Below are 16,652 nucleotides of genomic sequence, written 5' to 3'. Positions count from 1 at the left end.
CTTGGTTGTAATTGGTAACTATTGTTATTTGATATGCAAATATACTTAAAAGGCACCCAGCTATGGACATGAGCAATTAAACAGAGATGACTCTATCTTCACTTCCTTTCCTAGTCATGTTTCTTTTGTTTCACCAAGGCAAAAGCTATTTCCTTAGTCTCCTCTTTTTCAGAAGTACTTGACCCCTTAATTTTCTCTTAACAGATGTTGCTCACAGACACACAGCCTCCAGAAGTTTGTGTGTGCTATGTTTCTATGCTTCGCCATGCCTGAGAAACTGTAAGTCATCAAAACTTTCCTGAAGCAACTTTCCTTCCTAGTCATTGTTTGGTGGGTTTATTATTAAAAATGATTAAAAAATAATGGGACTTTTGAATCCCTAGAAGGTTGCATTTAAAACCCAATAAAAACTCACCTCATTACTGAGTCTAATAATGTTAGATGCCATTTAGGAGGAATATTATTCAAAAGGTGCTATAGCAGAGTTTTGCAGGTAGTGTCTACATTATTGTTAATGCTAAACTGCTGTCACTGCCTTCTACTATATACAGTCATTAAATATCTTACAGACTTATAATAATAATTTTACCGACTTTTATTACAGTCAGCAGGATTTTATTCTTCAGGTGTCCCCAGTGGGGCATTAGGAAGCATGTAGGAAACCAGAGCATTTAAGCAAACCTTTTTCAGCTCTGCAGGATTCTGCTCTGATCCGGCTGTGATTAGTCACCTTTGGGTAGAAATGAAAAACTCATTAAATCCTTTTTTATTTATACCTGTTAGGATATTTATGGTGCTGTGGTTCAAAACTTGCTAGTTTTGAGCATCTCTGGATTCCAAGGAAAGCCAAGTTTTGCTGGTTTCCCTCCACCCAATTCTTCCCTCTTCCCTGTTTCTGCTTCATTTTCTACTTCATGTCAATCATTAAGACCAATTTTTCTCTTGGAAGGTTTATGCCACTGCTGGATCCTTGCAAATGAACTATTAATGTGCAAGTGTCAGGATCTTTCATTCCCCCACCGTAGGCACTTCATCCCTGAAGCTTAGCTTTCCACCACTCTGCCGCACACCATTGGCAACCTCATGGCTTGGAAAAGTGATTTTTTTTTCCATCTGAAGATTCTGTGTACACTATGTGGCCCATCTATCAATGACTTTCTGGTTATTAATTGCTCATAAATGTTCATGAATTTGTGTCACTCTGATGAACCTCTTAACTCGCATACAAGCTATTAATTATTCATTTGTAAGTAATTATGCTGATGATTTTTGCATCCTCTGTAGCTGCTCATTATGTAAACTAACCATGTTAACAATATCTGTACTGATTCAGATTTGAGATACAGCTTTCCCTGACAGCAGCTAAAGACTGTAAGGTTAAAAATTTTCATAACAAAGTAAAAATCAGTTACTGAGAGCTATTTGTCATTGCCTTCATAATAGACAAATTTAAAATCTTTGTTCACAAAAATACCTAAAGATATCCAATTTTAATCATTAGAAAAAACCCAAACAAAAACCCAAAACCCAGCAATCGTTATCTTAGTCATAAAAAGGAAAGGTGAAGTACAATTATTTTCTTTAAAGGAATTTTTTTTCACTGAAGGAAAACAGTTAGATGATTGGAGGGAGGGAGGAAAGAGTCCTTGGAGGTAAATATTGCAAAAGTATTTGGGAAGGATCACTGATGAAGTGTCTTGGGGTCTCCAGGGAGATATTAAAAGGAGGAGTTGAAGAAGTTACCACTCCATATTTCACCACAGTATTTTTCAGACCCTTTATTAATACCAATTTTGATAAGGTCAGCATGAAAAGATCCTGAGACTATGAGAATATTTTGATCCCTAGCAAAAAAAAATAAGCTTCTAAAAAATTGAGCATCTTTTAGAGAGAGCAGAAAATTGCTTTTTCTCAGAGTTAAAGGGACATATGAGAAGTACAATGCCCTACAACAATCTCTTAATTGGGAGTGCTGATTGAAAAACAAATTTCGGGGTAGACACCCAAAGATACAACATCCAAGAATGAGCTATCAATACTGTGCTATGTAAATTCATGATTTGCTGAAATGACAAAGTGTTTGTGAACCCAAAATTTAGTGAGCTGTGAAAAGTATACAAAATATTTTAATCATTATGGAAATCTAAGAGGTTTCTTTTTTTTTTTACTTTCTTGAGAACAGAAAGCTAGAGAGACTTTATTGCCACTGAAATTCTACCATTCTTGATTTATGTTTCTGTCCCTGGGTTACTATTTGGGACTGAAACGGAAAGATAAGCCAAAAAAAACCACTCCAAACCAAAACCAACCTAACACCCACACCCACCCCCCACCCCAAAACAAACAAACAAATAAAACCAACAAAACACCCCACAAAAACACCCAACCACAAAAAAAACCCAACCCACAACCAGCCAAAAACCCCCACAAAAACCCCAACCTTGTGAGTCTTGAGTTTGAATCTCCTGACGATCCGTACTTCAAGTTCACAGAACTTGAGTCAAGTATATCTGCTAAACAAGGCTCCCAGTGAGTCCAAAAACAGCCCTTCTAGGGGCAGCCCACAAAATAGGGAAAATATTCAGCTGTAGTCTGCTCTCCTCCCCTTTTTCTTGTGAAGAACTGTTTCAGATCATATGAAAGAAAGGTGAGAAACACTCATTTGTTAATTCACTTGTATTATTTTTGTGTGTATGAGGTAGCAGAGCTTTTTGCCATTTCACACATAGTCTTTACTGAAGATCTGGTGTGTTGCCATGAGGGTAAGTCTTCGGTGTTCTACGCTCTTCTGATTTGCAGTAGAAGTCTTTTGGGTATCTTGCAGTGTGTTTAAAGCCTTCCATGGATGTACTGAGGAATTTAGTAGTTTAAATTATGTAACATGCCCAGTTTCTGCTTGTTATCTCCATTTTCTCTCTTTGAGAAAGAGACCCGGCTAGACGAGGCTCTGGCCAGCCTGATCTAGTGTGGGGTGTCCCTGCCCATGGCAGGGGGGTTGGAACTAGATGATCCTTGTGGTCCCTTCCAACCCTGACTGATACTATATGATACATTAACTTCAGAATATATTATTTTATTTTATGATAGAAATGCTTTGTAATATACTTAAATTGACAGAGGAATAATGAATATTTGCTAATAATATTGTAGTACTACCTATAATTCCTAGATTAGTAATAACCTTAGACAGGTTCTGCCCTGTATTAATAGTTCCATGATCAGGGCAACCACCAAGCCAGTGTAATACATCAGCTAAAAGGATTACTAAAAAAAAACAGGAAATAATTTTTGAACTTGCTATATTTTTGGCAGTGAGGATCAGAAGTACGATTTGAGTATTTAAAGCTCACATAGTTGCTTTCAGAAAGCGATCAACAGTGCCAATTCATCAGAGACTCATTACCAGCCAACACAGTACACCTATCAGTGCTCTTCCTTTCAACTGAGGTGTTCCAGTCTTATTAGTGACATGTATTAACCATCTTCATTTGGGATTTTGCATCAGCCGAGTAACTCTAAGATGGTTACTTTATATAATGAGCATCAGCACAAGCAAAATCTTCAGTATAATTAATTGGAAATGAATAATTAATGCCTTATGCATATACTGACAAGTTCATCCAGCTGTCATGTACTATAAATGCATGAACATTTTAGAAATCAACAGCCAAAGTTATATGAATTCACCCTAATCAAATGCTGCTTTTATGTATTTTTTTGATCACAATCCTCCTGTCAACATCGGATTTCAAGTCCTGGAGAACTGAGTGGGAGATTTGCCTGCGACTGGTAAACCACCAAAGGTAGACTTGGCTTCAACCTGTACTACAAGATTCTCATGGGAATCAGTAAGTGCTTGTAATCTGAAATGTATCCATGTGTTGTTACACCCTAAAACAGTATTAGTACAAGAGCAAAGTGTTACTTTTTGTGTGTATCAAATATCACACTGGTGTTCAAAATTCAGAAAATATCCAGATGTTGATCTTTTTTTGATCAACAGATATGAAAAAGTGTAGAAGGTATACTTTCTATAAGAACCCATGTAAGATACTAATTCCTTGTATTTTCTCTCATTTCTCCCAAGTTCCTTCTATTTTCACATATACTTGTGATTGGGGGTTGATTTCCTGAGGAGGAACAAACTCAGAGAAATATACTCTTTTATACATGTCTAATGAGCCCTTTTGACTGAGAGAAGTAGAATTTTCAGGGGCAGCTAACTCTTACCTGTTAGTGAAAACAGGTATTTGGGATACACCTCATAAAAAAATGCCCCAGGTGAGAGAAAAGCCAACAACCTCCCGTTAGGAGAGGTTTCAATGAATCCTTATGGAATACAGATCTTGTGAGTCTACTGCAAGGAAAGCTACAGTTTGTGCTCACACCTTTCTTGACACAAAAATAACACTTAACCACAGGACACAAATGAGAGCACAGGCTTCATTAGTCCCAGTTCTACAGTTTCATTGAACTACTTGCTCAATTTTTTTTTTTTTTTTTCAACTGAAATCCATGATGGTTGATTCCACATTGTCTAATTTATTGGGCAGTAATGGTAGCTATGTTTTAAGTTTCTGAATGTTTTATATTCTTTTAATTGACATTTCTGTGCTATTAAATTATTTCTGCATGGAACACATTCTCAAATGGTTTAATTTGGTTCTGTGTAAGATTTGATGAACGCACAGAGGAATGTGAAAGAACAAAAGCAAAGAGTGGGATAAAAATCTCACAACCCAGAAACAGCTCCCCAAAGGGAGATTCTTTCAAGCAGATCAGTGTCTTTCTGTGTTGAAGTCAATGGAGCTACACTGGTTTACACCTCCTGAGGATCTGGATACACACCATTAATACCTGATTCAAAGCCCACAGAAATAATTTGCTTTTAGTAATGTAACTTTATGGCTAGAATAATCTATTGGTATTTATGAGCCTCCTGCTTAATGAGTTCTGACATGTTTGTAAGGGAGCCTGTGATCATTCTTTGCCCAGGGTAAAATCTCTGAGGAACAGTTCCTTTCCTGGGATGCTCTTATCACATCGCACACCTTAGTGATTGCTGGATATAAATGCATAATCCACCTATTGCATTTGAGATGTTGACTGCTTGGGGGTTTTACTCACTACTTTGATTTTTATTTTTCTCTGAAACCCATCTCAGATGGTTTTTGGCCGCTAATAGTAGAAATTGAAGTTGTTAATTGTGAACCCCATGTGAGAATAGCATTGAAGCCTAATGTTTAAAAGAATTTGTTAACATATACTCCCCTTTCATTTATTGCTAGCAGTATGTCTAGTAGGTAATTTGTTCTTCTAACTACTTAGATACTTATGAAAAACCAGAATTTGCTCATGGATTTTCCCTTCAGGAACAGAGGGAGTTAGACACCTTGCATATATGCTTCTGGAGCTGTTTGAGTAAATGGTCCTGATACTGTAAAATAAAAAGTGATCCTGAATCTTGGCTGAAACAGGCTTCAGAGCAGCAGAGCTGTAGCATAAAAACATATGCTTGGTAGTGACTTTATTGGGTTTTATTATCTTAAAATATGAACATTTCACAGTTGTTCTTATTCCTTTTCTGCAGAACTCACCTGAGAACCTCATGAGACCAATGAGTATTTTATTATGACACTTCTGCATGTTGTGTTTTCCAGTAGGTTTCAGCTATAGTATTTTGGTATTTGTACTTCTAGTCCCAGAACAGTTAGGCCTGCATACCAGTAAACAGTAAGCAGCATGCCAAACAGAGAGAGCTTGAGAAAATGCAGATGGTTCTTCATATATTTTGTGGATATTTTTGTTTTAAATTTCAAAATCACCTGGTAATGTGTGCCACTCAGTGGATGGTTTAGCATTGTCATATTGCATGGTTCACATGAATACCTACCAAATACTTTTAGAGGGTTTGAAACAAGCTGGGGATTGTTTTGTGAAGTGCTGGATACTTGATGGAATCAAGGCTGACATTTTTGAATGCATACCAGCAATAAGAAAAAAAAAATCATGCTGACACAAAACTGTATCTTAATTTACAGGCTGTACAGTTTTCATCTCAGGCCATCAAGATAAAAATGAAAAATAAGAGACCAAAGTTACTAGTTGGATCTCAGAAAGCGCATGTAATAAGTTGTTGAGGGGGTAGATGATTGCACTTTTGTGTTTTGATTACTTGTCACTTGTTAAAACACATTGCTCCTCGACAGGTGAAATTCTCAGCTAACTACCAATGCCATCAACATGCAGTCAGATCAGGGAACACAGCTGACAAATCACAAAAACAGCATCACTAGAATGTTTTCCTTATTTCACTTGGACATTGGCAAAATATTTGCAGTTACTGCTGTGCTGGCGGCCATGAAATCTCTTCTCATTTCTCCTATATATATTGTGGTTCTCAACCTGTCCTTGTGCTGTAGGCTTCTTGCTTGCTATCATTAGTTTTCCTTTAAGCCCTTTTCTTGACTTCTGTGCACCCATTCCACTGCTCTTCAAGGTGCATAACACCTGCATCAACTGTGAGAGTTTTGGAGTGATAGATTTTGTGTAACACTTCTATTTAAACTGGTTTTAAAATTTTGAAAGAGATTGTTCATCTGCTTTAGAGCTGAAAATACTGATGTGCCAAAACATCTGACCTTTCTTGGATCTGCCATTGACTGGATATCACAAGTATTTCTCTTTAAAGAAGGAATTAATTTTGCTTATACAGTGCCATTTCCACTTTTAGGGGAAATTAAAAGTTCCAAAAGCTCAGACCAGAACATTTGCATTGAATTTAATTGCTGAGATAATTAATATCAGTAGTGTTCAGTTCCCACTAAATATCCAAATTACAGGAGTTAGGATCCAGGGAAAGTGAGAACAGTGACATTCTGACAACTATTAGATGATTTTCCTAGTTGCTGGGGAGGTTAGAAGCTCTGTGTCTATGGCAGCATTGCCAAAGCGTTTGGTGAACGGGAAAGTGGTGTGTCCTAATTTCATGGCAAGCTGCCATGCTGCCTGGCAATGAACTGTGCAAAAAAAATTAAGAGCATAATGACATGTAAGCTGTTAGGAAAGCAGAGAGACCTTCCCAAAACAAAACAAAACAAAAGCCAAACCAAAACCAACCAACCAAACAAAAGCATTTCCCCACAGACAAAATGTTTTGAGTTACGTTGTATTGCCACATTTGATAACTAGGGAGAAAAAAATCCACAACTCTTCTGGCTCAAGCTGATGACTAGGAGGCAATCTGAGGATCACTTCTGTATTTATTGAGCACCCTTCAGGCCATATTCTACCCTGTATTGGTGATAAGCTTTACTCATGAGGATACAGCATGCTAATATCAGCAATAGAAGGTAAGATACATTTTTTTTTAATTAGATATTTAATATTCCTGACACTTAGTACCTATGAAACATCATATTACTTCTCTACATCACTGTGAAGTTGGAAGGGTAACTATCATTGCATGATGATGTTCAAACACCATGGAGATATGGTTATATGAAAATTCCACACTGTAATAACAGTCTCTATGGAATAGCCAGCGAGTTTTTGAGGTGGTGTATGTGTTCCCAGTATGTTGGTTCTATACATACTACTGATTTAGCTAGACTTGAGTATTTATTTTTTTGTTTGTTTTTAAACAGGAATAAATAAACTGACAGAGTGGACACTGAGTCATCTTCAATGTGAGGAGCTAAATCAGGTGGATATGGAAGTTACCCCATACTTCATTGCTACTCTGCCATATTTCACAACTCAAATCAGACAGAGGACTTCTGAACCATACAGAACTGTACCTTGATTTAATTTGAATACAATGCATGGATGTACACCTCTAATGAAGTCATACAGTTGGAAAGCAGAAAGTTACAGTAAGTAGGCTGTGATCATATCTGCTTCAGACATTCCTTACATCTCTTTAATAAGCAGATAATAGAGGCATCCATTACTGTAGATACATCAGTAGAGTTTCATGGCTGTAATACTATTCCTCCTATCGGGAGCAAAAGAATGAAAACAGTAGTGTAATTTCATAGATACACATGATGATGAATCACAAGCCAGGAATAGTGACTTTTTTAAATGTGTCTCTTTTTTTTATAATATTAAAACTGTATGACCTTAAAAATGTTAACAAAAAATATTTTAGTATTGCTGTTTATTTGAAAACACTATCACCTCAGTGCTACACGTAAGTACTACTTGTGCCTTTTTTTTAACAGAGAGAGAGCTTTTAGATGGAAACCTAGGCCTTTTGAAATTTGTAGAGTATGTACAATGCCTAAGATGTTTAATCTCTCCCTCCCTTCCCTTCTGAAGGTACTCACTCATTGGACATCTAAGTTATTTTAAGGAAGCTATGAAAGATTATTACTCTTTGTATTGTCCTGGAAAATTACTTTGTTATAACATTTCATATATTTCTAAGAGATTCTTTAGGGTGAGCAGGAATAACAACAACAACAAAGAGAAATATACCTTGTGGAGCTTACTGTAGATACAAAAGTAAACATCCAGTGTAAAGGCATGAGCTTACTAGAGAAATATAAATGATACAGATAATATTCTGCAGAGATCAACAAAATCCCAAATCTGATAAATTTTGTATTAGAAGAAAGATTAAGGCAACAAAGGGCAAGAGTAGGGTGAAAAATCATTTCTTACATTTAAACTAGTCAAAGAGTTTCATAAACAGTTTTTCATGACTGACTTTCAAGTGTCACAAATGGAAGTGAGTTCTAGACAAGGTTGGGGTAGAGGGCATTTATAAAAAGTTCTTCCCTTTCTAATGATCTTAGCGTTCTCCATCTATTTTACGCCTCAAAAGATAAGAGACAAATTTCATTGTATGCTTTTCTCTAACGTTGCCAGAGGTCACCTGTAGCACTGCTCCTGGAAATAGCCCCTCAGTGGAATCATTTCCCACAGGCACAGATCTTGTTTTACATCAGAGCTGTAGTAAATTTACGTTTTTCCAACAGAACCTGTCTTTAAATATACATCAGATCTATGTTATTTAGGCTTAAAAAGGTACTCTAAGATGGAAGTTTCCTCTCTTTTATACTAAAATGTGGAATTCCTTTACTCCTTTTCCAGATTTCCCACTCAGAGAAGGCTTGAAAATATTTTCACAAGTATTTTCCTGCTTCATTTACTTTTACTGTGAATAAGAGTGCAACAGTAAGAGCCAAGCTCCCCAGATGAATAACTCAAACTAACAAAGCTTTGTGTCTTTGTGTGTAAACACAAGTATTCAGTCAATTTGCATACCAACCCTCTTTACCTGCTTTGAATTGGTATGATTTCAGTCTCTATATATGTTTCCTTAAAAGCAAGTAGAAAAAGAAGGGGAAAACTATGTAGTTTTGATTCTAACAATCCAGATTTATTTGAAATTGCAGGCTGCTCTTCTCTACTTAGCTGTGATTAAAGGGAGCACTGGCAAACACCTTGTGTCTCTCCTGGACCGAGGCTGGCATGGGGAAGCAGGGTGAGTAATGGGTCTTGGGTATTTGGTTTTGTGAGGAAGGAATAGTCACTCATATAGCTGAAAAGAAAGCCCAGCACTGAAATTTTCAAAATAATATTGGGATTTAGAAGTCTGCAGACACTGATGTGGGTGTTACACTATTTGATGGGCTTGTAGTAATAGGATGAGGGTGTATGGCTTTAAACTGTAAGAAGGCAGGTTTAGACTGAAGAAATTCCTCACAGTGAAAGTGGTGACACATTGGAACAGATTGCCCAGAGATGTTGTGGATTTTCTTTTGATGCTTACAAAAACTTAGCATAACAACTGTAAGTAGAAAAGAAAAGGAGATTGATACTATTATCTTGATATTGGTAATGTAGAGCTTTGCTTCAAAGGCTGAACTGGGGAGGAGAGCCAAATATTTCACCAGGACTTGGAGGTAAAGTTTCCAAAATAGCTAATAGAGTCTGTACTGTCATCTGCAACTGTGACTTTCCAGTAAAAGAACTGTAACTGAGAAAGGCACATTTCTTTTTATCTTCCAGTATTTTGTTCTCTTTCCCCCTTTATGTGTAGACTGTCTTGTAAGACTAGACTAAACTGTAGCAAGAGAAGTAAAAGTGCCACCTGAAATATATTCCTTTCTTATCCCAGCAAGGGCTCTTAAAATTCCTGGAGCTGAAAGGAAGAAGGAACAGGAAAGATTATTCAGTTGGAGGTGGTGGTTTAGGGGAGGTTCACTAGGTGCCACTGTTTCATATAATCAAACACAAGTTTTTCACAATGAATAATATGCTCCCTGTTTGAGGGCTGCCTTAATGGTTTTAACACAGGTTCTTGGAGGCAGGGTTGAACGTGCCCTTTGCTCATGCCATCCAGGATGAAGCAAACTCTCAGAAAATGGATGTTACAGTGTTCAGCTTCCTCCAAGAAGAGCCTGGGTGGCTGGCTCTTCAAGGGCTGCTGCTCAAGGACTTGTTCAAGTAAGCAGGGGATAATAGCACCTTTAATGCTCTGACTCTCTGGAAAATATATCTTGCCCAAAGTACTTCTTTCCACGATCATGGTTTTAAATGACAGGTATAACTGCATTAACACAGTAGACTTTGCCAGGATGCTTATTCTACGTAACATCTTGATGATCAACAGCACAGTCTCGAGTCTGAATGACCCATATTAAGCAGGCTGAGATTGATTAGGCAATAGTGTGAAACAGGGAGAATCATTACATTACAGATTGAAATGGGCCTCCAGAGGTGTGCCAAGGACAGACTTTTTCAAGTTCAGATGAGGATGCTGGGACACGGCTTCATGACTGGTGGTGTGCAAGAGAGGTTGAAGGGCTCTAGACTATTCTTTCCAACAAGTCCATACACAGGTGCCTGAAAGAGAAACTGCACTAAGATGGAATCTGTGGGGCACTGACTAGGAAAGGTAAAAAGCCAATATTTCCCAACACCAAACCCCCCTTGGATGGGCAGCAGGCCTGGTCCTGGTCCAAACATGTGCCAGCCCTGCAGCTTGGGCCTTGGGTAGCCCAAAGTTTTGGTACAGGGAGTGCAGATATTGGTTTCTATCAGCAGCCATTTAACTGTCGCCTGCCCTCATCATTTTGTACCTGAAGAAATGGTTGAGGAGAAAGCTGCTCTGTAGCCAGGCAAACCCCTGACAATGTAGTAAGTGGTGACACAATATCTTTTGTACTGGAATTCCCTGGCAAAAGGTGTAGCATGCCTTCAAGGTGTCCTGTTACCCTGCACACACCAAGGGAAGTCAAAATGCTGTGCTCTGAGTAGCCGTATTCTTGGAGCAACTTGTCTGGCTCATGTTGGTAGTGTGTACATCAGTATGAACACTGTCATTTAAATGTCCTGCCCAATACCTGCACCTGAAAATAGCTGAGATGTTAAGTTAAACAGCTTGACTGTCATCACAAACCGCAGGGAACTTGGGCCCGTGGAGGGAGAAGAAAGAAGGGGAGAAAGAAATATTGCAGTTATTGCTTGTTGTTTAGCTGAGGCACAAACCATTACAGCTTGAGAAGTGTTCCATTTAGCTGTCTTCATCATAATTAGCTGTTATTCTTTATTTGTTAAATAGCTGGAATAGTGTTTTGGCAGAAGGTGCTGGGAGCATTTTTCAGCTGTTCCTTTTGCTATACCATATTCTTTGGCAATTAATTTTAGTCTTTCTGCACATTGCAGCTAATATTACAGTATTACCAGAATAACAGTGCTTTCTCTGATATCTTTAGTATTATAAAATTAAAAATGATTAGAACTGAAAAGGGCATTTTTCATTAAAGTCTTCATTATCTTTTGTAGAAACAAGTGAATTAGTTTTGAAATCCACTGCTGTTATTTCATGAATAAATACTTAATGTTGTCAGTAGCCAAATAGGTTTTTTTCTTCTGTTTTCCTATTAACTCCTAGAAATCTGCCTTTGAATTTTAAAGTGGGTGCTTAATTTTGTTTATCATCTAAAATATTCTTTTGACTCTAATTTTTGAATGTCTCTTAAATCTTCAATTAAAATTGTAAGGAATATTTCCATGATGTTTGTGAATTTAGCTTATAAAATGGTGTTACAGATACAAGCTCTTCTCATTGTGACTTTACATGGTGAGTTTCCAGAAAATCAATTCTCCAGCTGCTCTTCTGGTGAGTAGAGTATGAAAACGTGCCTGATTTTCTAATGCTGTCAGGTTTAAATATTGCTATTGAGTAAACAGTCCTTCTAATTTTCCTTTAGACAGACAGATGCACATGTGTGTGTGTGTGTATACACACACACACACACATTGTTTTGACACTATTTTCAACTGAAATTTTACCTATACTCCAGATAATTTCACTAGAAAATACCAGAAAAAATAAATCTTCATAATTAATTGTTGGTTTACTTTTCCTTTTCTTTTGCATATTTTTGGGCTTTTGATTATACCCCTCCCCCCTCCCCCCCAAAATAAAAGTGTGCTTATATATATAATAATTTTATTTTCCCAATCTAAATTAGCTACTTCACTAAATTACTTATATGCTGAGAGCACTTGCAAATTGATAAATCTTGCTGGGTTGGCACTGAAAGCATAAAAAGTATTTAACTACTGAGGCTTGACTTTCTTTGTTTTAAAAGATAAGACAATATGAATACATAGATTTATTACATTTTTTAATTTGATCCAAACTAGTTTGAGTTTTTAATAGTCTTAATTTTCCTCCATGTATGGTCAAGGAACCTGTTTTTTCTGAGGTATAATTAAGTTCAGTACACTGAGGCCTAAGTAGGTGGTTGAGTTGCCAATTCTGGATGTGTTTAAAGGTTGTTTGGATGTGGTGATCTGGGATATGATTTAGGGGTGTACCTTGTAGAGCCAACTCTGGATGTGTTTAAAGGTGGTTTGAATGTGGTGATTTGGGATATGACTTAGGGGTGAACCTTGTAGAGCAGGGTGATTGGTTGGACTTGGTGATCCTGAGGGTCTTTTCCAACCTGAATGTTTCTGGGATTCTGTGAACTGATATATGAGCTTGAGGTTTTGTCATAACTCAAAGAAAATTTTCAGAGAAACAAAGTATTCCACTTTTTTTCCTACTATATTCCCTTTGTGAGTGAGTTTGTTAATTCTAGAGTTCTGAATGATGCATTGTCCAATTTTTCTGACAGGAACACTCTCACATCATTCTTTCAAGTTTTCTGCAAAATTTTAGAAAGACAAGTGAACTGTAATAACTGTGCTTTCTTTGATTTGGCTTCTCTTGATATAAAGCATTACAATTCTTTGCTTACTCTTATGACAAGGTGTATGACCTTTCTCGTTTCTTACATTATTATTCATTCTTCTTTGATATCATTGGCATGTTGTTTTCAGTGCTCTGACACTCCTGGCATTTTGCCGTGTTCTTCACACTTTTGACCGAGAAATGTTAGCAAAGGAGGCATATTTTCAAGGAAGTTTGTTCCTTCAGGAAAGATAAACACATAGTTTTAAAGAAACTACTTCTCTTCTGCTCTTTAGGCTCATGGTTTGCTTTGTTATGCTTTTCCCTGTGAAATATTAATCCCAATGCATGGGGCTGTCTGGTTGATATTAGTTTTGAAAGTAGCTATGTCCAACAGTGGAAAAAAAAAAAACATTTCAAATATTTTAGATAATCCTAAAATGAATTATCTTAGAGAAGGCTAAATGTCAAGCACACATTTTACGTTAAACAATTAACAGGAAAAAACCAAATCTGTCTCACAGTTCTGTGTTTTTCCATGTGTGAATGCAGTACGAAGGTCCCTATCTAAAGTATTGTTGCAGAGGAAGTATGAACATCTTTATAACAGATTTTATTTCTGTGAAGTGTAGATCACTACATGGTGATTACTAGCCATAAGTTTACCTGTGCAATGGCCTCATAATGAACAAATATTGGTTATTTGTCTAGTTGTGGCTTGTTGAGTTTCTTTGGTTTGGGTTTTTTTGCTGCTAATTGAAAAGGATGGATTCTTTAAGTAGGCTCCATGTGCATTGATTATTAACTGCATACTCCAGAAAGGCTTGCTAACACATTAAATTATTATCAGCATTTTTGAAGACTGGTTCCTGGAAAGGTCTTAAAACTCAACAGTCCAGTGTCCTTAATATATACACATGAAGTTGTGCAAAGAAGGCAATGCCATGAACTCTGGCAGAGGCTTACGTAGAGTTTCTCAAGGGAATGTCTGCATTTTTACCTTAGTCTGTGATTTAGGCATTTAAATTAGGTCTGCATCTATGTCCAGTCTATGCCTAGGAATTAATGTTGGTGATAAGCTATCACAGATGTGAAATGCAGCACTTAGGAGGAGCAGGAGATGATGTGTACTACTTGACTGTGTAAAAATCTAGAGGCTAGAGCATTTACTTTGCCAGTAGGTGGTTTACATTAAACTGCTTTCAGATAAAAATCTGAAGTAAATCTGAAAGAGGGCTCTTCAGTTAAAGATACATTACTTTCCCCTCTGTGTGACCTATACTACATTTTCCATACTGTTTTTCTAATAAGGAGTCACCTTGGACAAAAAGAGCATCCCCTCCTCCTAACCTCTGACTTGATAGCAAATTCCCTAGCAAGGTATATTCAATGAATTTAAATACACACTGGCTGAGATGGCACATCTTCCATTTTCAGCTTGCTTCTGAGATTCTGAATAAGGCAAAATGACAGCGTCTCTTTTCACACTTACGTTAAAGACAGGGCAATGAAAATGTAGTTTGTCACTGACCTACACCTGCTCAGATGCTTTGAGTGTGCTCTAGCCTCAGGGGTTTAGGTTCTTGTCCATATAAAGCTGCATAGGTAGCACCTTAACCAGAGTTGTTGTGCAGGGCCTCTGTGAATTTGGGATCTGCAGATACACAAGCAATAGCAGATTTATAAGGGTTTCCCTAATGGGTCACAATTCCTCTGTAACTTGTATGTAGTTTACCCTGAAAGTGTGTGAGCACTCCTCTTTTGATCAGTTAGTTTTGGCTGTGTTTCAGTGCCACACTTCTCAATGCAATAATGGTATTTCACTAGATTTCCTCGAGGCTTCAGTGGCTAAATTAATTGTCAGAACAACGTGCACTGGACAGAAACTTCCAGTACCAAAAATACAACTTGAACCTGTCCCAATAGGAGGGCTTTTAATGACTATTCAGTGGACAATTAGTATTGCTTGAAAAAGACCTAATGAAGTATGACTTATGACTATAAATACTAAGAGGGAGGATAAAACAGAAATATGTGTCACTTTTTATAATCAATTGATTAGTTCACCCAAATTAATTCATTTAAACTAGTCAGATAATCCAGAGCAGTAAAACAGTATTCAGACTGTCATATATTGTGTGAAAACCTTGTTACTCCTTGAGTCTGCTCTGTCTTTGCATCTCTGTTAGCCTTAGGACAATTATGACACTGCTACTGAATTTCTCTTTGTGTTTGGATAATACCTTTTCTTTTTTTGTTTTCAAGCTCAGTAAATCTCAGATGGTTTTCAAATTGAATTATATTTTGTAATATTAACCAAAAAAATTCATGTCCATTTTTCATTCAACAGCAACAATATCAGTAAGATAAACCTAGGAGATTAATACAGGTCTTTTATAAAGCTGTTTTGCAATCCATCCTTTGATTGATGGTTTAAAAAATACTTGTCTCAAGTTCCTTGCATTTGCAGATAAGATAACATGCATCCCTGTACTGAGAAGCCATAGAGGGAGATTGTGACATACAGTGTTACCAAATTTTCTGACAGTTATTAATTGTCTCAATAGTTGTTTGCCTGTGTTTGTTTTACTGTGAGTATATCACTTAAGACACTTTGATAATAAGGAGTCTACTGTAAGCAGTGTCCTTTAAGTACTATTAAATAGATTAAAGGATAAATAAAGATAATACTGTTATCTTGTACAAAATAATAGTTAATTCCTGACCAGTTAAACTTTGTTTTGAACCTCTGGCAGTAATCTGACTGGAAAGTATTTTCAAGTCTAGTCTAGATTTTGGAAATTAATGAGTTATTTCGTGCTCTGTTGATGAATTGAAAGAAGGCTAGGTAGATACTACAGCTTTTGGCTTTTGACATACATATTGGTGAAATGGAAAACAAACAACCAAACATTTGTAATCTATGTCACCTGGTGAATGAACTGGGTTTTTTTCTTTTCTTTTTTGCCTTTCCCTACTCTCATTATCTGTTTCAAGTGGAAATCTTGATTTAATTTTTAACTTCTCAAAGAAAATGCACTGTTTCAGACACTTGTCTTAAAGTATGCACAAAGAAAATTGTTAACTGTATTTGATTTGTAAGCTTTTATATTGCCAAATACCTGAAATGTGCTTCCTTTCTTCTGCATCATAGCTGGTGGGTTTTTTTTCAGGATTATTAAGGAAAGACTATAACCAAACAAACCCAAAACAAACAAAACAACAACAACAAAACCAAGCAAACTGTTTACATTCCAGAGAACAAGCTGACGAGGTCATTGAAGATTTCATACGCAGCCAATCATACAACAGAATATAAACGGAACGTGTATATATATATGCACACATATATATATATGTGTGTGTGTATGATTGACACACAAGTAAAAAGGTTTACAAGTCAGTGAGCTAGGAAGGTGAGAGAGAGGGGGAGAGAGAGGATACTCTCTGATAC

The sequence above is a fragment of the Dryobates pubescens genome, chromosome 24 (assembly GCF_014839835.1).
Source record: "Dryobates pubescens isolate bDryPub1 chromosome 24, bDryPub1.pri, whole genome shotgun sequence".
NCBI classification, from domain to species: Eukaryota; Metazoa; Chordata; class Aves; order Piciformes; family Picidae; genus Dryobates; species Dryobates pubescens.
This window is presented reverse-complemented; position numbering follows the sequence as displayed.